Below are 23,630 nucleotides of genomic sequence, written 5' to 3' on the forward strand. Positions count from 1 at the left end.
AAGTTGAATCTGTCAAAACCTATCAGTTTTAAGAGATAAGAGGAGTGGTAAAAGTACTTCTAGAGAAAAATGCATCTTCAACATATTTGGTTCCAAGCATTCCGTCTAAGGCATATTCAACAAGTAGTGAAACTTGTGTTGGCTGTAACTATGTGTCTTTCTCCATGTATACATGTGTGTATGTATGTGTGTATTCATGTGTATAGGAGCATACATGTGTACAAATATAAGGGCATATACACATATATATGCAAATATAAAATTATACATACATAATATATGTGCGTATATATCAGCTGTTCAGTGATTTAAGCTATAGTTCCCGCACATTGTCATTCACACAAAGTGTACATGATAAACTGCTCTGAGGATCTTTGCTCTATGATGGTTGTCCTTTGTACTCACTTCTGCCACTACTTTGTTTTTCATCCCTGCTACAGGGATGAAAATCTATCCATAGGATAGCTTTATTTTCATTACATGTATTTACTTACTGATAATAAAAGAAACAGGTTATTTATAAAAGAAAAAGATCTTTTAGGTAACAGGATAAAGTATCTTATCCATCCCAATGATTCCTATGAGATAAAATTTATAATAATAGTAAAAGTGAAAAGGAATTTTTAGATCTGTTGTTTTGCCATTTAGCATTGCAAAGAATAATATCACATGACTGCTATAACTCTTAAAGAATGCCATTGTAACTGATGGTCCCTATCATGTTCTCACAAAACCAGTGGATCCTGAAAGATAATAGTACACCAGCAGAAATGCTAAGTAGCAGTCATGGAGCATGAACGAGAAAGCAAGTGAAAGAGATAGAGTGAAAGATAGAGAGAAATATCATAATACTGAAAGTGCATAACAGATAAATAAGAGCTATATGAGAATATTCATACAGCTATTTTTAGATTCTACATGTACATTTGAAGGTATTTAATGTACAATAACCCACCAACATAAAATATAAAGTGCTTTAGATAAAAAACTAAAAATGACTCAAGAAATTAGAATTGCAAAAACAATTTTCACAGACGCAATCTCTCAGAGATATTTCATGACTTTGAGAATAATAAAGTGGCTGAAGTTAATATAAATTAAGTAGTATGACAATTCACAAAAATATAAAAAGATATTCATATATTTCAATATATAACCTAAAGCTAAAACAAATGTTCTTTAGATGATTTTTTTAAAACACAGTTTCTCAAGAACTGGGAAAGTGGCTCAATGGTATATAGTGCTTGCCTTGCATGCATGAGGCCCTGAATTTGATTCCTCTGCACCACATAAGCAGAAAAAGATGGAAGTGGTGCTGTGACAAAAGTGGTTACGCTAGCCTTGAGATGAATAGCTGAGGGACAGCACACATGCTCCAGATTTTAAGCCTCATGACCAACAAAAACAGAAAGAGAACAAAACACAGTCTCTCATTTTTGTGGCATCAACTCTGTAATATGTCAGCTTCACCCTAGGGCTAAGATTTTAGGTGTGGAAATTTATCAACACTCCTGATTCAGATTCTACTTGATAAAATTTTTAATCAATATTTTGTTCTTAAATTTGCTATTTGTAAACTCACATGCACCTATAAAAATGGTTGACCATCCCAGTAACCTTCTCAAAATACCTCCAAAAGACAACTTACAAAACTGTATTATATTACTACAAGCAAAACAATGCTACAAATAAATAAAACCAACAATTAAATATTCATAATTAATAAAATGAAAAATAAATCAGTTACGTGTTTCCAGTATTTGAAGTATACTACATATTAGATTTTACTATATTCTCATATTCCTGTACATTTAAAACTGGCTAAGATTATGATGTTCAACAAGAGTTTTATAGGCTATGAGTAGTCTTTAAAGTTACCCAGTAAGATTACTATTTATGGCTCATCTCGTCATTTGTATATGGCTTATATCATCACTTGTTCCTCGCTAACATATAAAGTAAGGAAGCTCTAAATTCTAGTTAACAAATTCTTAACTCTTTACTCTGCTTCTTTACACAAAGGCTTTGCAACTTCTCATTAGTAAAGTTTTTATAAACTCTGAAATGTAAATACTTAGTAATATATGTCTGCTACCATAAATCTTAACTACTTCATGGAAAATTTTTATGACCTGTGAAACAGTCCCTATTTTGGCATATTTAAGCAAATTCCCAGAATTAAACACATTTAAAGCATTAAAACTTTAACAAACCTTAACCCTTGCTGCAATGTTCATTATGACAGGTGCCTTGTAGAGAATAATTGAACTCCTCCTTCTACACATCTCTGGAACCACAAATATTTAGAATTACTTTGTTTTTGACATATCAATTTTTAGTTTCTTCTTAAATCTGTGCTTATGTAAGAAATACATATTTCATGACCATTCTTTTGTATTTACTTTTTGTTGAATTGTCTAGTTTAAGAAAATCAATTACACTTTATATAAAAAATGTTCTGTGCTCAATTTGGCAGCACATACCCTAAAACTGGAATGATACAGAGAAGATGAGCATAGCTCCTTCGAAGGATGACACACAAATTCCTGAAGCGTTCAATATTTTTACAAGGACAGATGCTGGAGTGAATGTGGCCAGAAGTAAACACTACTGAATTCTTGGTGAGAGTGTAAACTTGTTCAACCCCTTTGAAAAGCAGAATGGAGGTTCTTCAAAAGATTCCACATAAAGCTCCTCTATGACGCAGCAATCCTTTTTTTGGGCATTCACCCAAATGATCAGAAACAAGACCATACTAAAACTACAAGCACAACTATGTTTATTGTAGCATTATTTAGCATAGGTAAGATATGGAACCAACCCGATGCCCCTCAGTACATGAATGGATCAAGAAAATGTGTGTGTGTGTGTGTGTGTGTGTGTGTGTGTGTGTGTGTGTGTGTGTGTAACTGTGACCCCTCTGTACAGTACTTTTACAATTAAAAACCTATAAAAATGTTCTGAGATGGAAGAGTTTATTCCCCCAATTTTATCCATATAATATCGTTAACAAAGCAGATTTTTAAATACTAAGTAGAATGTGATATGTATTACAGAAACCATTACATGTAATGAGCAACCAGAAATAATGTTATCAATTGACTATGCACTGCTTCCAAGGAAGCCAGATGGATAATTTCTCATGCTGTAAATCAAACTGTTGATCTTATGTCTTGATAGTGTAAAAATATCAGGGACAGAATAATGAAGGAATGTTGTAGACTGAGGTGAAATCATATGAAAATATACAAACCTGATAAAACATATAAGTATCTGAGCAGTATATTGTGTTTTAAATCATTTGTGTTACATTGCAAAGATAATGAAGACCTATTAGAATGAATTATCTTTTTGATATCCTATCGTAGGTCCTTAGAAGGATGAACTCTTTCCTCATTCTTATAGAGGCTTTATCAGATGAGAGGAACTGTATTTTTTGTTTGCTTCCTTCCATTTATTCTTCACTCTGAAATATGAGCTACATGATACTGAAATACACCAAGGAAAATTAAACACACAGGCTTTGGAAAGATCAATCAATGTAAAATAAATAAAATACGTATAACCTTGTAAAAGGTCTAAATAAATTAATTTATATAATCTCAAGAGTAAACAGAAAATGATTTAAGCAATGTCATGTAATTGAAAAATGAAAATTTTTAGGCGATACTTAATTTTTTCCTTTCTACTACATTGAATTAATTATTGATTTTGTATAGAGAGATTAAAGATGAGATTAACAAGAAGCTTGGTTAAAACTGGGCATAAATTCTGAATAGACATGTATTCCAAAATCCATGAAAATTGCCAGTGGGTTTACAAAATTGTGTTTAATGCTACTTCTATGCTGGCTTAAGCTTTGGGAACAGAAGTCATTAGAGAAATGCAATTCAAAATTAATATGATACTCTTTCATAACTATTACAACTATTATTAAAAAAAAATCAAAGGAACCAGTTGTGGTGGCAGTCAATTTGGTCTAGAAACTCCTCTAAGGAGAGAGCAAGATGAGGCATTGGCTTAAGTGAGCCGCTCAATATCTGCCATCCAAAAAGGAAAAACAGTGGAGTGAGGCTCAAAGCCATATGCCTTTGGGCTTGGGTCCTTCCCTTGATTATAGCATCTGCAAGTTGGTCTGCCTGAGATTATACCTGAGGTGTGCCCCCAGGGGAGTGTGAACCCACTCTAATGGCTCCCCCCTTTGAATTAAAACTGCAGAAATCAATGTAACACCTCCAAACCACCAAAGGGAAATGGGCTCAAAAATAGAATACCTCTTCAGGAAAACTTCATCCAGGGCTTTTTGGAACTGCAAAAATATTGCCCAATGGCTGTCTATAATTGTAATAACTTCTTGGGGCATCCTGCCTTTTAGTAGGGCAAATAAGGCACACACTATCTTTAGGGACAGGAACCCATGGAAACAGCCAATTGGTTTCCCCTAAAAGGCTCTGAAGTTGGGATAAGGTCAGAGAGGTTGGAATATCCAGCAAAGGCTTAAGGAGACTGGCCTGAGTCAAGGTAAGGTGGAACCAGAGCACCTTAAAAGAAGGTAACTTTTGAATTATATTGAGTGCTATGGTGAAGCCCCCCTTTCTTAATATGATGCGAACCTGGGCCAGAAGGCCCTCCAGGTGTCCTAGGTCTTGGTGCCCCACAATTATATCATCTGGGTAGGCAAACACAAGAGAGGTATCTGAACCCAGCACAGGCCCTAAAAGTGTGGCCAAGTATTGTTGGCAAAAGGCCAGGTTATTTGCCATTCCCTGTGGCAGCACCGTCCATTCAAACCTCCAATCAGGCAGGGAAAAATTAAGAGAAGGGATGGAGAAAGCAAACTTTTTACAGTCATCTGGATGCAGGAGGATAGAAAAAAACAATCTTTAATATCAATCACACCAAGGTATATTCTGAAAGTATAGCAGGAGTCCAGGACATACCTCTTAGGGATGTTCCTATTAGCTCCATCCTTTCATTTACTTTTCATAGATCTTGGAGCTTACACCTAGCCCCAGAGGCCTTTTGAATAACAAATATGGGTGTGTTCCAAGGACTCATAGAAGGGCATATGTACCCAAGGTTTATCTCCACCAGAAGGTGGAGGAATACAAGTTTAGGTTTTATCAATGGCCACCACTCCACCCAGGTAGGGCTTCCTATCTAAATCAAACTTGGATCCACAATTCTTTTTCCAATGGTATCCCCTTCTGCCCCTGGGTCAGGGTATAGGGGGAGGTTAGGCCCCCTAGGGCCAGTTGGCAGGGGATTTTTGTGAACAGTCCCTCTTGCTTCCACGGGATGGTTAGTCACGGAACGTAAAGCAAATTGGGCTCTGCCCACAGAACTCCCCCTCAGCGCCATCTTTGCTGCCCATGTGCTCCACAATCAAAGACCTCGGAGTCAAATCTGACACACTAAAAACTTCAAAGGATGAAATAAGTGAAACCCTAGGTCTCCTTGTCACAGGCCAAAATTTTCTTAAAAGAGACCCATAAACACAACAAATTAAACAAAGGTTGGACAAATGGGATTGCATGGAATTGCAGAGCTTCTGCATGGCAAAGGACATAGCTAGCAAGATCACCAGAAAGCCCACTGATTGGGAGAAGATCTTCACTAAACATACAACCGACAAGGGTCTCATATCTACAATATAACTGGAACTCACAAAATTAAATGCCCCAACAACAAATCCTCAAAGAAACAACTGCCCAATAAATAAGTGGGCTATAGACTTACAGAGGAACTTCGCTGAAGAAGAAAAAAGTATGGCCAATAGACACATGAAGAAATGCTCAACTTCCCTAACCATAAGAGAAATGCCAAACAACATTGTGATACCACCTCACTCCAATTAGAATGGCTATAACGAAGAACTCTAATAACAACAGATGCTAGAGGGGATGTGCACAGAAGGGAACCCTACTGCATTGTTGGTGGGAGTGTAAACGTGTTCAGCCACTTTGGATAGTAGTATGGAGGGTCCTCAAAAGACTCCACATAGTGCTCCCCTATGACCCACCAATCCCACTTTTGGGCATTTACCCAAATGATCACAAACAAGAGCACACTAATGGTACCAGCAAAGCTATGTTTATTGCAGCATTGTTTACCATAGCTAAGATTTGGAACCAACCCACATGTCCCACCGTAAATGAATGGATCAAGAAAATGTGGTATATATACACAATGGAATTCTATGCCTCCATCAGAAAGAATGGCATTGCCCCATTTGTTAAGAAATGGAAAGACTTGGAAAAATTATAGTAAGTGAAGTAAGCCGTGCCCAAACAAACATAGGTACCATGGTTTCCTTTATTTGCATAAACTAGTATGCCTGACACAAGCAGAAAAGGTCAGATAAGTTGATGGTAGGCGAAATGAACTCCAAGATAAGGATTCAAATGGTTTTTCTTTCTTGAAATTGTTTCTAACATACTTATGATATGATTTCTTTGTTGCTTTGTATGTCCCTCCCCCACGGTATAACCCCTGCTATCATTGTATTTGAGGTTGATATAATTTGTGGAGGGGTAGGGCAAAAACAAACTGTTTATATAGGGATACAGCTGGACCCATTGCAATAATAAGATGTACAAGATGTTACGTCAAAAAATCAACTTTACAATTTGGCTGGGAGGTGGATTAGGAAGGGGGGTGATTTGAAGGGATTCAAAGGGGAAACAAAGGAGCAGGCAACAATGCTTGATAAGAAATATACTCATGAATGTTGAATGAAGACTGCGGAAATGAAGCTGGAAGCTATCAATTTTTCGCATAGATAGCAGTTTAGTGTTCCAGTGAACAGTCCTAGCCTAGAGAATCACACCAAGTGTGCGATCACTGTACAGAGAGTTTGGCCAGAGAGGAAAAATCCAGGCAGACCTGAGCACTTGCTTGCAGCTGTGGCAAGGCGTTGGTGGTGACGGCCATATCCACCCTACCTAAACACAGAGAATCCGGGACAAAGGAGCCAGACCCAGGGGCTAGTGGATTCTATTCAACACCAGCAAGAACTGGCAAGGAGCAAATATCTTCATCCTGCAGATCACAGACTAAAGATGACCAGGGAACCAACAATCCAGCGTGAGTAGAACCCTGACATCCTCACTCCTTCTCAGGAAGCAGAGGGGGGAAGTCCACCTCTCCCCACCCCCAGCACCAGAGATCTCCATTTTTGATACTGAAAAAGGCCCAGCTGAGGAGCTAGCAACAACTCAGGCCTTGGATGAAAACTGGAGTCATTTAGCAGGTCACAGGAAGCTGACCTGACATTCCAGGCTTAGCTCCACCCAAGGGAAAGTCACCAAGCACAAGCAGAGGATCCGTGGCCCCCACAGGTGTGGCTTTCTTCTGGGTAAACAGAGCCAGAGGCTGCCCCTCCCTACAGCAGCCTAGAAAAACAATTGAAATTCAGTATACATAAACCCTGAGAATGGCTCTAGGCTGGGCTTTGTGAGTATATCAGAAGCTATCCCCTCAGGGAAAAGCTACTGTTTGGTGAAAGGCCTCAACTCTACCCAGAACCTAGCCTCATCACACCATCTCCAAACTAGAGGAAACAGCCATCTCCTTCTTTGCCATCTCCTTCTTTTGTGATAATCAAAGCAGATCTCCCTCCCACTGAACTAGCGAGGAGGAGGATCACAAAATCCTGGGTAAAGCAGAGCATTTTTCTGCCTGCTCAAACAAACTGACTTAAGTAACCAATCAAGACAGACCAGACAGTAACCACAAGCAGACCTGAGACTCCACCAAGAGATTGGTTAGGACACAAGGGAGATAAAAGATCTTCCCATGCACGCACCCCCTTTCCCAATCAAAGAACTCTTTTTTATACCTTTTTTTAATTTTTAAAAAATTTTTAAATTATATTTTAAAAATTGTTTTCATCTGTAATTTAGTAGTTCCATACTAAAGTTGAACTGTTTTCTCTACAGAATTGAAGAATATTGTTGGGATATGAGTATTGCATTTTCAATTTTGGGGGGTCAGTATTGCAGTTTTTGCCATGTTAATTTTTTTTCAGGCTTCATGATCATATGTATATTATGTTCAGAAAACACACATTTAGAACAAACAGAAGGAAAAGTGTCTGGCAGTAGTTCCAGAAAATTTACCCTCTTAGGCTACAGGAAGCCTGTCTCCCCCTAGGCTTTTTTAAACTAGAAATATTCTTTTTTATTTAGTTACAAGAGTTTTCAGATTCAATTCTTTTTAAGAATCCTAACAACTAGGTTATGAATAGCCTTTTATAATTACCAAGTCTATTTTTGTCCTTGGCCTAGGCAAGTTCTACATAAGTCATCCAGCCCCCACCTCATCATTACAGAATGAATGATATTTCCAAATGCCTGAGAAGTTTAGCATGCTTTTATTTTCTTACTTTTTAAAATGGGGCTTGAACCAAGGACCAGGGCATTCTCCCTTTGCTTCTTCACTCAAGACTATAATTCTAACACTGGAGTTACACCTCCACTTATGCTTTCTGGTGGTTAATCAGAAATAAGTTTCCTGAATTTTCCTGCCCCAGCTGGCTTCAAACTATGAGCCTCAGATCTCAGGCTTCTGAGTAGCTAAGATTATAGGCATGAACAACTGATGCTCAGCCTTTGTTTTTTGTTGTTTTTCTTTTTATTGTGATTAAGTGATTACATAATTTCCCAAATTTCACACTATTGTGGGATCGTGATGCTCAGTTAAACTCACAAACACATTCTATCTTTCCTGGAGCAAATTGTCTATCATGGTCTATAACATTTATGATTTCTATGAGCTTTGCGATACAGTTATTTCTTCCACATTGGGTGGTATGTACATTTCTTTTGTTTAGCATAGCATCAGCTGTTCCCTCTTTCTCATTTGTTCCCTCCCTCCCATTGCTGCCATTAAGTTGCTTAGCTCATTTTGGTCAATGTCCTGTGCAGCTAATTGGTCCCGTTGTTGTATGTTTTTCCCTGATTCCCTCTAGTTCTGTGTCGTCTTCCTGGATCCCCTCCAGTGTACACATATATACCATACATATGATCAGCAGCATGGAGTTATTTAGTTGTGATTCAACCAGATGAGTGGAAGCTCTTTGTTTCTTAAGTCCTGTTAATTTTGTCATATCACCTAACATTTTGGATTTAACATCCACTTATCAGGGAGACCATGTACCATTTGTCTCTTTGATCTTGGCTTACCTCGCTCAACATGATTTCTTCTAGCTCCATCCATTTCCATGAAAATACCATTATTATTTTGTCCTTTCTAATGTCTGCATAATATTCCATTGTGTATAGATACCACAATTTTTGGATCCATTCATCTGTGGTGGGGCATCTGGGTTGTTTCCATATCCTGGCTATTGTGAACAATGCTGCAATAAACATGGAGGTGCATGTGTCCTTGTATACTGGTTCCTGTTGTTCAGGATAGATGCCTAGAAGTGGTATGACTGGGTCCTATAGGAGGTCAATAATTAGCTTTCTGAGGACCCTCCAGACTGCTTTCCAAAGAGGTTGTATAAGTGTACATTCCCACCAGCAGTGTAATAGGGTTCCTCTTTCTCCGTATCTCCTCCAACATTTGTCATTGGCTGACTTGTGGGCCATTCTGACTGGGGTAAGGTAGTATCTCAGGGTTGTCTTTATTTGCATTTCCTTCACAACCAGGGATGGTGAACATTTCCTCATGGGTTTCTTTGTCATTTTTATCTCTTCATCTGAGAAGTCTCTCTTTAGTTCCCTTGCCCATCTAGTAATTTGTTTGTTAGTCTTGGGAGAGATCAGTTTCTTGAGTTCCCTGTATATACTGGATATTAACCCCTTGTCTGATATATTGCTGGTAAATATTTTATCCCAATTAGTTGGTTGTCTTTCTAGCACGGTTGTGATAGCTTTAGCTGTTTAGAAGCTTTTTATTTTAAGGTAGTCCCATTTGAAGAGTCTCTCTCCAATTTGCTTTGACCCTGGAACTCTGTGCAGGAAGTTCCTTCCTGTGCCTATAAGTTCAAGTCTCCCTCTTACTCTGTCCTGCAGTAGTTTCACAGATTCAGGTTTGATGGTAAGGTCTTTAATACATTTTGAGTTGATGTTGGTGCATGGTGATAGGCTGGGGCCCAATTTTAGTTTTCTGCATGTGGCCGCCCATTTTTCCCAGCACAAGTGGTTGAAGAGGCTGTGTTTCTTCCATTGTATGTCTTTGGTTCCTTTGTCAAATATCAGCTGACTGTACGCATGTAGATTTATTTCTGGATCTTGTATTCTATTCTACTTGTCTTCGGGTCTGTTTTTGTGCCAGTACCATGCAGTCTTTGTTATTATAGTTCTATAGTAGAGTTTGAAGTTCGTCATGGATATCTCTCCCATGTTGTCTTTATTTCCTAGAACTGTTTTGGCTATTCTAGTTCTTTTGTTATTCCATATGAAATTTTGGACTGTTTTCTGTATTTCAGAGAATACATCTTTGGGATTTTAATAGGAATTGCATTGAATTTGTATATAAATTTTTGCAGTATTCCCATTTTCACTATATTAAGTCTGTCTATCCAAGAGCATAGGAAGTCTTTCCATTTCCTAGTGTCTTCTGTAATTTTTTTCTTTAACTTTTTATACTTTGCATTAAATAGTTCTTTTACATCTTTGGTTAGGTTAATTCCAAAATATTTAATTTTTCGGGAGGTTATGGTGAATGGGGTTGCTTCCTTTATTTCCTTTTCTGCTTGTACATTGTAAGTGGACAGGAAGGCAACTGATTTTTGTGGGTTGATTTTGTCTCCTGCTTCTTTGCCGAAGTGATATATGATTTCTAAGAGTTTGGGGATGGAGTTTTTGGGATATTGAAGGTATAGTATCTTGTCATCTGCAAAAAGGGATAGTTGAACTTCTTCTTTCCCTATGCGGATCCCTTTAATGTCTTTTTCTTGTCTTGTTGTCCTGGATAAAGATTCCAGAACTATGTTGAAGAGGAGTGGAGACAGTGGGAATCCTTGACTTTTTCCGGATTTTAAGAGAATTGGTTGTAGCTTTTCCCCATTAAATATAATATTGGCTATTGGTCTGTCATAAATGGATTTTATTGTTTTAAGAAATGTTCCTTCTATTTCTATTTTCTCTGGAACTTTTACCATGAATGAATGTTGAATTTTATCAAAGGCCTTTTCTGCATCTGTGGAGATAATCATGTGATTCTTGACCTTGGCTCTGTTGATGTGTTGGGTACGTGTTTTGATTTTTCCCATGGCATCCTTAATCCTGTTAATATGGGTTTCTTGTCTTCTTTTTTAAATTAAACTTGCCAATGGTCCATCAATTTTATTTATTTTTTTTCAAAGAACCAGCTTTTTTGGTTAATTTTGGCTATGATTCTCTGATTCTCTAATTCATTAATCTCTGCTCTTAGTTTGGTTATCTGGCTCCATCTACTAACTTTAGGTTCTATTTTTTCATGTTTTCTAGCTGTTTTAATTGCAACATGAGATTATTTAAGTGGTCTGTCTCTATTTTCTTGATGTGGGCACTGAGGGCAATAAGTTTGCCCCTCAGGACTGCTTTTGCTGTGTCCCAAAAGTTTCTTTTAGAGGTGTTTTCATTTTCATTGAGTTGTAGGAATTTTTTAATTTCTTCTTTAATCTCTTCCATTACCCAGGCATTGTTTAGAACTGTATTCTTCAATTTCCATGTTTTTGAGTAATTTTTGCAATATACTTTCTTATTGAGAACTAGCTTGATTCCACTGTGGTTAGATAGGATACAGTGGATTATGTCAATCCCCTTGTATTTGCTTAAATTCCTTGCATGAACTATGATATGGTCTATTTTGGAGAAAGTTCCTTGAGCTGCTGAGAAGAATGTGTACTGTGTTTTTTTAGGGTGAAATACTCAGTAGATGTCAGTTAGTTGCACTTGAAGTATGGCCTCATTTAATTCAGTAGCTTCTTTGCCAATCCTCTCGTTGGCAGACCTGTCCTTTGGAGAGAGTGAGGTCTTAATGTGTCCTAGTATTATCGTATTGGGATCTATTTTATACTGTAAGTTTGAGAGTATTTGCCTAACATGTCTGGGTGCACTAATGTAAGTTGATGGTGGTAATATCCACATCTTTGATTGTTCATTGTATTAATATGTAAAGTCTGTCTTTGTCTTTTTGTATTGATTATAATGAAAAGTTTATTTTGTTAGCTATCAGGATTGCTACACCTGCTTTCTTCCTGGGGGAATTTGACTGGTAGATCAGTTTCCAACCGTTCACTCTGAATTTGTTTGTACGTTTGGCTGAGAGGTGGGTCTCCTGAAGGTAACAGTTTGTATGTCTGGCTGAGAGGTGTGTCTCCTGAAGGCAACAGATGGATGGATCATGTTTTCTGAGCCAATCTGCAGTTCTTTTTCTTTTGATTGGTGAATTAAGCCCGTTATTATTAAGAGATAGTATAGAGAGTTGCATTGTGGTCCCTGTGATTCCCTATTTTCCTAAGGCTTTCTTCTTTCCTTTCCTCCTGTGCTTTGTCAGTTAGATTTCTATTGATGCCTGTCTGGGTCCAGGTCCCTGTTCCTGGTTGCTTTCTTCAGGTTGTGTCCCCCCTCTTAGAATTCTTTGTAATGCTGGCTTAATGTTTATGTATTCATTTAGTTTTTCTTTGCTATTAAAATTTTCAGTTCTCCATCGAATGTGAATGCTAGCTTTGCTGGGTATATCAGTCTGGGTTGGCAGTTATTGGCTGTCAGGGCTCGTATGTTACTTTCCCAGGCCTTTCTTGCATTCAGTGTTTCTGTGGAGAGATCTGCAGTGATTCTAATTTTTTTCCCATTGTAGTATAGCTCCTTTTTCATTTTTGTTGCATGCAAGAATTTTTCCTTATTATTCAGATCTACCATTTTTACTATAATGTGTCTAGAAGTGTTTCTCCTGGGATCTTGCTTGCTAGGTGTTCTATAGGCTTCTGTTATGTAGGTAAGATGTTCTTTTTTGAGATGGGGAAAACTTTCACTGATTATTTTGTTGAATAGGTGTAACATTCCCTTGCTTTGATATTCCTCACCTTTGTCCATTCCAATTATACAAAGGTTAAATTTCTTGACACTATCTGCTTGCTCTTGAATTTCCCTTTGGCATAATTTAAGTGATTTTTCCACATCTGTCATTTTTTGGTCCAGTTGGTGTATCCTGTCTTCTGTATCTGACACTCTACATTCCATTTCGTTCACTCTGTTACCTGTGGCTTCCATTGTGGTTTGCATGGAAGAAATGGACTCATTTATGGATTCTATGTTCGCTCTCAAAGTACTGATCTCACCTTTTAATGAAGTGTATACTGCCTCTATTTTTGCACTTATATCACTTCTTAGTGAGGTGTGTGCTGCCTCTATTTTTGCGTGTACCTCCTGTTTTAGATCCTGCATCTCTTTTGATAGTTCATCCCTGTGATCTTTATTTTTCTGGTCTATTTCTCACTTTATTTCCTGAGTCATTGCCTCCAGAATATTTTGGATGTAGCTTTTGTCTTCCATTCCTGCTTTGCTCCCACTGGGGCTCTCCCCTGGGTGGCTGCTGGCTTTTGGGGATAGCTTGTTATCCTGGGTGTTGATAATCCTTGTAATTTTTCTCTGATTTTCGCATGGGGATTCAGGGAGTATTGGAGACTAATCTGAAAATTTGTTTTGGTCAATAGGTGTCTGTCTTTGCTTGGTTGCTGTTTCTCTGCTGGTGGAGAGGATCTGTACCTGATCTCGGTTCTGTTGGGGGCCGGCCTCCAGCTGCTGGTCTGACCCATATAGGGTTCTCAGTTCTCTGCTCTAGATCACTGGCAATTCCTGCCTTTGGAAGAGTTGAGCAGCCCAGATTGCTCCCGTTTGCTCCTACAGGTGCTCTTGGCGAGTTTGGATGTGCTGGATGCACTGTCCCAGATGCTGGAGTTTGTATGGGCTCCTGATATTTTGTTTTGGCGGGTTGTGGGCTTGAACTCTGGGCTTGGGCACTGTCTCTCAGCTCTTCAGCTCAAGGCTGATACCCTACCATTTGAGCCAAAGCACTTCTGGCCCTTTCTGCTTATGTGGTGCTGAAGAATCAGATCCAGGGCCTCATGCACCCAAGACAACTACTATACTGCTGAGCCACCTTACCAGCAGAGCTCTTGACTATTATCAGGTGCTGGTGGCTTGTGTTGTCCAATTTCCAACCTAGAATATATGGGTCGGGTTCTGGTAGGGTTTAGGCTTCTCCTGTCCTGAACCCCCAGGTCTTTGCTGTCACAGATGTGCTTCCCAGGGGATGCAGTTCCCTGTATTTCTCCCCTGTACTTATGCGTATGCAGCTTCTTACTTCAGTTGGGAGGAGTTGGTTGTGTTGCCCAGGCACTGGATCCCCAGGCCTGGTGCCAGCCCCCGGCCTGGGACATGCCGGTTGGACCTATGCTGCTGTGTATCCTGCCTAGTTTATGCAGCCTGGGGTACTCAAATTTCTTCCACTGTTGGGTTTCTTGACCCAGGGGTGCTGTTCCTGGCTTGGGCATTTAAGCTACCTTCCAGGGGTGCTCTTGCTCTAGCCTGGCGAGCTGAGTGTGCTCCATGGTCTGGTGGAGCTCTAGAACATTTCCCAGTTTTAGTGGGTCCTGTGGTCCAGGTGTTGGGATAGGGTGTCTGAGTCAGGGTCTCAGGATTCCCACCAGCTCTGTTCTCTCTTAAGGCATACACTGTCTCCTGTGGGATACTCACCCATGTGCTAATTGTTCTTTCTGTGTGATGTACGTCATTGGTTTTATTGAAATCAAGAGTTCAGTTGAGGTGGTTGTGGGCTGGGCTGGGCAGTGGTGGCTCTGTGAGTTTCTTTTTTGTCTCTGCCTCGATTGATGCTGTTAGGGTCCAAGCTGCAGGATGGGCCTCTGTCCTCGACCCGAGGGATGGGGGAAGGGCCTCCATGCAGGTTCTGAGTGCTGGGGTTTGTCTCTGTTTGTGTTCTCTGGATCAGCATCAGTTCTTTGCAGGTCTTCTGCCTGGTTTTCTGTGGGCATCCCATGTAGCTCTGGGGCTCCGGCCATGAGGCTGAGTTCCTGGCTCAGAGGTTTCTCTGTTCATTGCGGTCGGCGGATCTGACACCAGTACCTCAGACCTGCGCAGGTGATCTGCAGGTACTGAGCACTGCGGTTTGTCTCCAATTGAGTTCTCTGGATCACCACCATTTCCTTGTAGGATTCTGCTCGGGTGTTCTGTGGCTCTGTGTAGCTCTGGAATTCTTTCAGTGGGGCAGAGTCGCTTTGGCAGGATGGAGCCTCTCTTCTAGGATAGAGAGTGAGGGGTGGGGTTGGTATCTTTGTGCAAGCTCTGGGCTTGGAGGTTTCTCCGTTCGTCGTGATCAGCTGGTCTGACACCGGTACCTCAGGCTGCTTCTGTGCGGGTGATCTGCAGACAACCCCCTGTGTCTCGGGGAGTCTGGCAGCCCCTGTCGGGCTGGCTGGCTGGCTGTTGTTTGGCGCATTGCTGCATGGCCAGTAGAGATTGGGGAAGGGGTCTTCGTGCTTCTCTGTTCTGAAATTCTTTTTCTCTCTTTTTTTTTCTACCTCCTGTTTTTCTCTCGGTGTTCATCTTTTTGTTCTTGTCGGTTTCTTGGGGAGATTAAGCGTTGGAACACGACTCTCTTTTTGGTTGGGGAGAGCTGTGGCATTTCCCTACTGCCCCTTGCCATCTTGCTCACCCATCCAATTTTTATATTTTTAAAAATCTATTTCATTATAAAGATGCTATACAGAGCAGTTACATTTACATGAGTAAGTTACAGTTCTAATTGAACATTGTTACGTACTGCAGTTTTTTTTCTCCCTCTGACTCTTCCCTCCATTTCTCCCACACACATTACATGTAAAGTTAATTTCTGCCATAGTGTCCTGTGAGTATCATTGTTGCAATGGGTCACCTTTTGTACTTCTTTCAGTATTTTGTTATTTCGCTTCCCTTCCCCCAATCAGATAAATGCATATACAGGATGCAGAGTACCAGAATCAAAGACGGGAATTGCCATGGATAAAACCAAGAGGAAAAGAAAAATGATATAAAGTAAGAAGAAAGAACTAGCTACAGTATATTGGCTACATCAAGCTTGACAACTAAACAAAAGAAGACCTGCTGTTTCTTTGTCTTCATTTCAGTTAGCATCATTTTGTATGGTCGCATATACATTCATACCTCCTGAGCTATAATGATCCACTTTCAGGAGTAACAGGCTAATGTTAATAATTTCAAATGAGAGAAATCATAGAGCTCAAGTCGTTTTGCATGTGCTAGGAATTGATACAATGCACAAAAATTACATGCTTTAATAACTACAATGCCAGTTTATCAGTGCAGTATTAGGTGCTCCTTGGCTGGAATCCCTCCTGAGGAAACCTAAGATAGTTGGTGCACCTGTCTTCTGGGCTGGACTGAGGGCCTTGCTGGGCAAACAGTATTTTGATATCCATTCCTGGATTCCACTTACAACTTTTTTTAGTAGACCCCCTACAAATCTCTCTCATCCCAATAACAGCCTTCTGGCTGTCAAGTGAGGTTATCTTTCATATCTCTTAGAGCTCTCCACACCTTTGTCTAGAAGAGCTCTGTTCCAAGGCCCACATTCAGCAGCTTGTTTTGAGAAGAGTAGTAGCTATTTTGCTAGCCAAATATATTCTCTGCCATCTCCTCATCAAATTAGTATTTGGTGTCAGTATGAGTCTGCTCAGAGGGTAGAGCCAGCCTGGGATGGCTTTGAACCATGATCCCCAGAACTAAGTCTCCTGAATAGCTGGGATAACAGGCGTGAGCCACCTGCACCTAGACATCATTTCTTTCTTCCAGGAACATTTCAGGGGGATGGAATAGCACAGCAACCACATACATTTGTTAGCAACTGCCCCAGGGTGAGCCAGATGCTCAGACCAAAACCACTGACCTTGATATTGCCTTTGGTGTCCAACAGGATGTTGTTGGACTTAAGGTCGTCGTGTGTGATTCTGTTTTGGTGTAGGTAGTGAGCAGCACTTAGAATTTGTGTGATGAACCTCCTGGCTTCATCCTTATAAAGGCGGCACGATATTCAGATCCACCCCAGGAGGTATCCCCTAGTGGCCAGTTCCACGATGAGACATACATACTCTTCCTTCTCCAACACCTGGTACAACCTGATGATGTGTTTGTGCCATACCGTCTTAAAAATGTCCACCTCATTCTTTATCTAATGATGATGACTCTCACTTCCAGGCTATTTTAAATGCCACGTCCTTTTCTGTGACATGGGGATGGGCCACCTTCACTTGTCCATAGGTTACTTTGTCGATGAGCTCATTCACCTGGTATTTTTTGATGATCTCCTCCTTCAAGAAGATTGAGGATGAATCTTTGTGTTCTTCCATTCTTCCACTATGATGGCAGGTAGCAAGTTTACCTAAAATAAACTTAATAAAATAATGGAAAACCAGAAATAGTAAAAAGAAATACCAAAATCCAAACAACAACCAGTCCCCACAACCAAAAATTCACTTAGCCTTGAATCAGTCCAGCGGGTCATCAGGCAAGAGCTCCCAGCTCTGTTAACTGATATAGGTTGGAGCACAGTGGCTTCCTATATATCCTGCATGGCCTCACACAATGGAGCAATCACAACCAGGCATAGTAATCTCATGGAGGAAATGGACCAATGAGAGTGTGGGCCAGTGAAGTCAAAGAAAAAGTGGACCAATCACAGCCTGCCAGCATTGACATTCTAGCTCAGAGGCCTCAACGACTGTTACTAAGGACTCCAGGTGGGCTTGAGGTTGCTCTGGTCATTATCATGGCATTTTTGAAACCACTAGGACAGTGGTCAATATCCTCTGTTTTTCTAGAGGACCACTGCATCTTATAAATTGCTTCTCTACCTAATAGCCTCCATTCTTGATGGTCAACTTATTGTCTGGTTCCAACAATGGCACTGCACAAAGGCCTCCCTCCTTCTCAAGGACAGTTATGTCCTACAACTTCCTCTTGAGAGGACAAGCTGGCTTTGAGCCACAATCCTCACAATTCACCTTCCTGAGTAGTTAGGATTTTAGTTCTGAGCCATTGGTAGGTATTTAGCTCGTCTCTTACATTTGGAGACAGTATATTTGTTAGAACGGTAGATTTCGATATGTCCTTTTAGCACTTTAAATTTCTTGCCCTGGCTGTCTAATAGATAATTTAGTCTATGATGAGAAATTAGTCATAATATTATTGAAGATCACTTGGGTGTGATGAATTGTATCTCTGCATTTTGGGAGGATTTCTGTCTTTGTTTAATTCGAATGTGTCTTAGTGTGGTTTTAGGTAATTATGTTAATTTTTTGACCTGCTAGATCCCTGCATAGAAGGGTTCATACTTTCAATCAAAACTGGGAAGCTATTGGTTATTACTTCTTCAAATACTATGTATTTCTTTTTTTTCCTCTGTACATTATACATATATACATTATACATACATATTCAAATTGTACATGTGAATATACATATATATATACCTACATATTTGTATTATATATGCTTTTATATACATATATTTATTTTCACATAGCTTCCACTTTTGTGGTTGTTTATGGTAGGAAGGTTAGATTGATCCTAGCTACTCCATCAAAGAGTTAGAAGTTTTCCTCTTTATTTCTTGATAAAAATATGCATTTCTTGGCAAAGATATTGAAACACATAAAAAGCACAGCTAGCCCCTCGTCTCCATATCTCTCTAATTTCTTGCTTCTGTCAGGTCTCTGAGCACAGCACCATTACTTATCGGGTTCTTCTAGTGTGTGGGGTGATCTTTTGCAATGTCATGTGCTGCTTCAAAGGCCAACAGGTCTGCACCTGGAAGAGGAGCTGTTCCAAAGTCAGCCTGCATGGGTGTACCTGACTGCCTCTGTCTTGGTGTCAGAGCCCCCGCAGATACTGGGGTGACCTTAGCAGATGTGCGTGTGCCAGGATTGCAGAGTGGTGACTGCGGAAGGCACAAGCACAGCCTCTTTTTTACCTATCAGAGGTCTACGGTGGAACCTGGGGGTGTTCCTCTGTTGGAAGCTATGCTTGGAGCACGGCTGGGCGCTGCAGAAGCCTCACTTTGGCCTCACATCTGGGGTACAACAGATGCCAAGGATTTTTCTGGGCTTTTTTCAGAATATATGGGCAGGTTCAAGAGCAGAAGATGCGTTCAGGGAACCCCTAAACACAGGTTGGGCAATGGAGCTGGGAGGGGCAGGGCAGTCCAGGTTGGCAGGGGTCAGATGATGAGCCTATATTAGTAGTCTGCTGGCTTCCAAATGAAAAGCTAGACTTGTTGCTACACAGAAATATCCCTCTAATAATGGTTGCACCAGAGAGTCCCATGCTGGTCTGGGGAAACTGCTAAAGACTGCAGTAGATGGACCAGGAGCACTTGGTGTTCTCTGTGGGCAATTCAATGCTGGCTCTGGCAGGAGGGATCTGAAGGTTCCTTAACACTGCAGATCCAGGGAAGCCAGAGCCCAAGCAGACACCAGGGTTTGCCAGCTGGGCACTGGGCAGGTTGGTAGGTGAAACCTTGCTGGATGGCTTTGCAGAGTCCTCAACCTGGCCCACCTGCCAGCACAATTTCCTGCCTAGGATCTCCTCAACTGTAGAACGTGGAGGCAGCAGTTCTTCCAAATTGGACATGCAGTGTCCAGCTTTCTAGAGGCTGATGTGGTCAGGGCCAGTCTGGAGGAGTGGCAGGCCTCCTGCTGGGGGAAACAGATGTCCCTTCCAAGGCATCTTGGGAAAGGGATGCCCCTGGAAGTGGACTCATGGAAAGGCTGGTCTGTCCTGCTCAAAGAGAACACCTCCAGTTTGTTTGAATGTTTGATTGGGTTGGGGAATCTCCCCTTGGCGGAAGTGATATTAGGAGACTGTATTGTTGAGATTATCTCAAAATTAAACCAACTGTTGATCAAGCAAAAGAGTAAGGCTTGCTTAACTGCCCGTGGTTGGTGGAGTTGAGGTCATGGCTGCTTTTGCCTTGAATGTCCTCAAGGATTTGTCACCAGAAGAAAAATGACTGGATGCTGGCATGAAATTCAATGGTTTTAGGAAATTTATCAGAGAGCCCTACTTGGCTTGTATGTCATTCAATAGGGCTAACACTGGGTGCGGAGTTTGAGCTTTAAAGCTAGGCATCACAGCTTGATCTTTTTGGAGGACTATGGACACCTTCTGGATGGAGTTGGACCTTTAAGGGGTCTCAGTACATTTTGAGATTAGGTGTGATCCTCTGAGCTTCATCCTTGGTTTGTGACAGGGCTGAGTTCTCCCTCCCTGCTATCCTGATGTCTTTAGGGTGTGGGCTGGTTTCTGGCAAGTAGAAAAGTTTAATGTGTCTTCTATTCCCTGAGCCTCAATAGGAAGGGCTGTTGTTGGCAAGGAGGATTGTGTAATTGGGAGGTCTTTGTCTTCTTTGAATAAGGGAACCAGAGCACATCTTGGCTTTCTTTTTGAATGTTTAGTTTCTGTGGAAGTCTAAAGACCTAAGAGTTTAAGGCTCCAGAGGCTTTCTAGTTTTCCAAACATATCCAGGTTTTTTTTTTTTTTTTCATCATCTTACAAAGACACTTCTAACTTCCTCCCTTAGTCATACTCTACTGAGCCTTTTGGCTATGGCATAAATGAGGAAAGACAGGCAGGGCTGTCCTGTTGCTAAGGAAGGCAGTCAGGGCTGCCTTGTTGCTGAGAAAAAGCAGGCAGGCCTGTCTTGTTACATAGTTTCATTTTATTCCCCAGTGTTGGTAAATAAAGCCTCCAGATTGGAATTCAGGGGCTACCCATGATCATTGCTCATTCCTTTTCCCTGCTCTTACCATACTGACTTTCCATTTAAATTCATTTTTACTTTTCATTTTTTGTCAGAAGTAAACAGGCGATGAAAAATCTATATGTAATACTAGTTTTTATTCTTGAATTACTAAAATACACGAAGAACATATCAATTCAAGAAGCATAAGATGGCAGATAGGGGCTGGGAAGGTGGCTCACTGGTAGAGTGCTTGCCTTGCATGCATGAGGCCCAGGGATCTATTCCTCAGCACCACATAAGCAAAAAGAAAAAAGCCGGAAGTGGTGCTGTGGCTTAAGTGATAGAGTGCTAGCCTTGAGCTGACGAGCTGAGGGACAGCGGCCAGGCCCAGAGTTCAGGCCCCACGACTGGACCAAAAAAAATAAAAATAAAAAATAAAATAAAATGGCAGATGGCATGAGTTTGATCTCTGTCCCTCTACTGTGACTCTCTTCCTCTACTCTGGGGTGACCACTGCCACTAGTTAGATGTTTATCCTTGCATTCAAACCAAATGTGCACAAAGGAGAGGCTATTAAAAAGGGACTTGTCCACAGCTACCCAAGGTACGCAAAACCTATCTTAGTTGGAGGACAAATTTCCAATCCACACTATGGAGATTCAAACTTCTATATTCAGGTTCACAGACCTTAGCCAAGTCTGTGCTGGAACCACATGACTGAAGATGGTAGCTCATTGTTCACTAAAAAAAGAAGTCTGCAATAGCTGTAAATCTCCCCCCTGCCTTTCTCCCTAAGTAACAGTATGATGTATAAGGATTAAGGAGTTACACAGGCCTTTTAGAGGTTACTAGACTTTGGGTTTTAACTTTTGTATTTCCATGTTTCGCTTCAGATCAAATATTGGGTCTGTAAAGCAGCAGCCCAAGAGGAAGTGATGTTCAGAACTTGTTTAAGTGTCTTAGACTATTTGAATTTGTTTTTACTGAATTATCTTTTTTCCTACAATCCACACCTGTGGCCAAATGGGGGCTTTCTTACAGCTAGCGGACTGAAGGCCCAACACTGCATCTATTTATGCCTTGTTCTGCAGCCTTGTTCTGGTATATAGCTGTTGCAATCTTAGATTTAGAAATCCTGTCTTTCTTCCCCTCTCTTTCTCCTCCCTCTCTGTCCTTCAGTAAACAATTCCAAAATATTTGTTGAAAATAAAGCTTGGAAAATTGTCATAACATTAAACAGTAGTGTCCACCTTTCAAGCCTGACAATTTTGTTAACACAGGTAGAGAACAAGCAAGATAAAATGTATATGCAATATACAGATGCACACACCCACACCAAGGGAATATTTTTCAATAAACATGTGATTGTATTCAGTGAGTATAATAATATCCTGAACAATTATAATCTTTAACCACAATCTCAATTTGAACTAATAAATGCTAGAACAACTTCTTGTAGCATTTAAATGATTTACTTTTCAAATATTCTCTGAGTTGTTTCCATAGTGCTACTAGCCACTTCCAGGGTAACGATTAGTCAAAAATTCATTTAATCTTTATCGTATTGATATCATACCTATTGATATTATTGGCTGTAAAGTTCTCCAAACTATAAACTTTTAAGCTTCCCAAGCCAAATTTCTTCCTGTGCCTTAACAGATTGTTTCCTCCAGGTTTTATAGACCTTGAATTCTCTGTGGGAAAAGAAGAGATCTATGTATCTAATGTATTTTTAGGTAGTATATATGTAAGTATGTGTGTCAGTTTTCTTAAACAAAACATAAATGAATAGGTCTTCCATTTCCTAGACAGAAATGATTAATGTTACAAAAGAAATACAGGTGGATCAGGCCATCATGGGTACTGAGTATTAACAGATATGGGAATTCCCCAGGAAACAGTGTGGATTGTGGGATGTGTGTGTGACAATGTGTGCGGGAAAGTCCGTGAGACTCTTATCTCCAATAAACCACTAGAAAACCAGAAGTGATGCTGTGGTTCAAGCGATAGAGCACTCACCTTGAGCTGACTAGCTCAGGGACAGCGCCCAGGCCCAGAGTTTAAGCCCCTCAGATGACAATAATAATAATAATGGTATCTATTATTATTATAAAGGAAATTAGACAAACTCCACAACTTAATTGTACAGCAATGCAAAATAATGCATAATACATTAGCAATAAGTACCATAAAAATTAGATCAAATAATTACAAATGTCATATTTATATGTATATAAATTTTTCAGAAGGATTTAAGAGTGGAAACGGTGACATTGATCAATATCAATGGACTCATAAACTGACATATTGAATTAAAAAAATGAAAAGCCTGCTTCAGAAAATAATATATAAATAAATAAAACCAATATTCAATCATTCAGAAAAATTATATATATATACTTATTCAAATGTTTATGTGTTCCCATATATATTATATACGTTTTCTAGTGTCATATTTGACTACATGTGGCTTATATAATTATTTTTAAATATTTTCTTTTGTTGATCAGAAAGCAAATATCTAGCTTTCAAATTATATGGCATTCTTTTTTTATTTTTGATATACTTTCTTTTAGGAGAAAATTTGAACCTATTACAGACCATTTTAACTTTTGGAAAGGCTGTACTCATACTGGATTAGCAGGAAAACTGTGCTTTGTTCATCTGTAATGTCCTAAGAGAAAACCATTCTCATGGTCTAAATCAAAAAGTTAGTTGCTACCTACTGAAGACTAGCTTGTTGTCTTTGTTTTTCTAGTTGTGTGTGTGTGTGTGTGTGTGTGTGTGTGTGTGTGTGTGTGTGTGTGCATGCACGTGCATACGTAGGCCTATCTTGGGGACATGAACTCAGGACCTGGGTGCTGTCTCTGAGCTTTTTT

General features: G+C 40.1%; 1 non-coding gene across 1 annotated transcript; it reads left to right on the forward strand.

The window, feature by feature from the left end:
• Positions 1-2,460: 2,460 nt before the first annotated feature.
• On the forward strand, positions 2,461-2,566 carry LOC122103061. Its single transcript, XR_006146685.1, has one exon. It is a non-coding gene; the product is annotated as a U6 spliceosomal RNA (small nuclear RNA).
• The last annotated feature ends 21,064 nt before the right edge of the window (positions 2,567-23,630 follow it).

Source organism: Dipodomys spectabilis, unplaced genomic scaffold, assembly GCF_019054845.1.
Source record: "Dipodomys spectabilis isolate Male_0828 unplaced genomic scaffold, ASM1905484v1 ptg001537l, whole genome shotgun sequence".
In the NCBI taxonomy this organism is placed as follows: domain Eukaryota; kingdom Metazoa; phylum Chordata; class Mammalia; order Rodentia; family Heteromyidae; genus Dipodomys; species Dipodomys spectabilis.